General features: G+C 30.0%; 1 protein-coding gene across 5 annotated transcripts in view; it reads right to left on the reverse strand.

The window, feature by feature from the left end:
* Positions 1 to 268: 268 nt before the first annotated feature.
* The window catches only part of Nova1 (NOVA alternative splicing regulator 1), a 125,595-nt gene continuing 124,613 nt past the window's right edge, over positions 269 to 1,250 (reverse strand). For all 5 annotated transcript variants that reach the window (XM_032907700.1, XM_032907699.1, XM_032907702.1 and 2 more), the window contains one exon: positions 269 to 1,250. This exon is cut by the window's right edge and continues 4,909 nt beyond it. The gene's annotated coding sequence lies outside the window, so the exon portion shown is untranslated.

Raw genomic sequence — 1,250 nt, forward strand, 5'->3', positions numbered from 1 at the left:
AGATTCAAACTGGTCCTCTATTGATTTCAGCAGTAGATTAGCTGGTGTGATATGGGGCAGTACTGTCTTCTATGCAAATTCTCCAATGATTTCATAGCGGTAAGCACACCTAAGTGCTAAATGCTTGTTTTTGTCAAATAAAGCAGACCTACCTTGATTTTCACAATAAGCCTGTATTCATTTCCACAGGACAATGTTTTCACACAATGTAAGGCAAAACAGATATTAAGTTACTTAACAGAACTCATGTTTAAATAATTAAAACTAATTTGTGTTTAAAGCTATTTGCAGATTTATTAGAGAAACAAATACAAATATGCATTTCTACAGAACTGTTTTTTTTTTTCCAAAATGAGCTTAAAACTTGTTCCACAGTTTTCACTTGTTTATATATCTAATGGCAACCCAAGTATTGGCCTCTGCACCACTTTTAATGAGACAATTGCCCTTCCATCGCAATTATAAAAAACTATTTAAAAAAAAATTCAGCACATACACGTTAAATATTTTCCTTAAAAAAATAATCTAATCAAAATATTGAATACTTTAGATTTAAACAATATTTTATTTACAAATCTGATTTGATGTACTTTATTAATTATACAAGGTAATGCTTCAATTTTCAAGAACAGTTGCTTTTTGTTTTTATAGACCAGTGGAATGACATCCTATCTAATAATGTTCTACACTTTGCTTTGTTTTCAAAATTAACACAAGTTTCTGATACTTTCTTTTTTCGTAAAAACGTTATTTAATTGGGGGCACATATCTGATGAAACAAAAATAACATGCAAAATTCCAAAAATAATTGTAAAGTAATGATACTTACCCTTTATGTAAAAAGACATCTATGGACAACAGTGCACAACAATAGCATGTACTCATGTTTATGAGAAACCAAGCAGGAGGCAAAATGAGTTCATCCTGTTTTCTAATCATAAAGAATTTCATATGGCTGTTTGCATCATTTAAATAAAGTGTATATATTAAATTTCTAAGATTACATTGCACTCAAAATTATTACTTATAGCCATGCTTGCCCTGAATTTGATGATCAATGAATTTCTGCTACTAACAGAGTAACTGGTCTTAAATTGTGTTTGTGGATGTAGAATGTTAAATTGTATTTTCATCTCCTTTCAATTGCTGCCTTGGAAAGCAAGAATTCCCTTCTTGGAGAAGAATTACAGTAAACAAAATTTACTTAAGGACTCAGTGAGGAATTATTATATGAATCAAGAATGTACCAT

The sequence above is a fragment of the Rattus rattus genome, chromosome 7 (assembly GCF_011064425.1).
Source record: "Rattus rattus isolate New Zealand chromosome 7, Rrattus_CSIRO_v1, whole genome shotgun sequence".
In the NCBI taxonomy this organism is placed as follows: domain Eukaryota; kingdom Metazoa; phylum Chordata; class Mammalia; order Rodentia; family Muridae; genus Rattus; species Rattus rattus.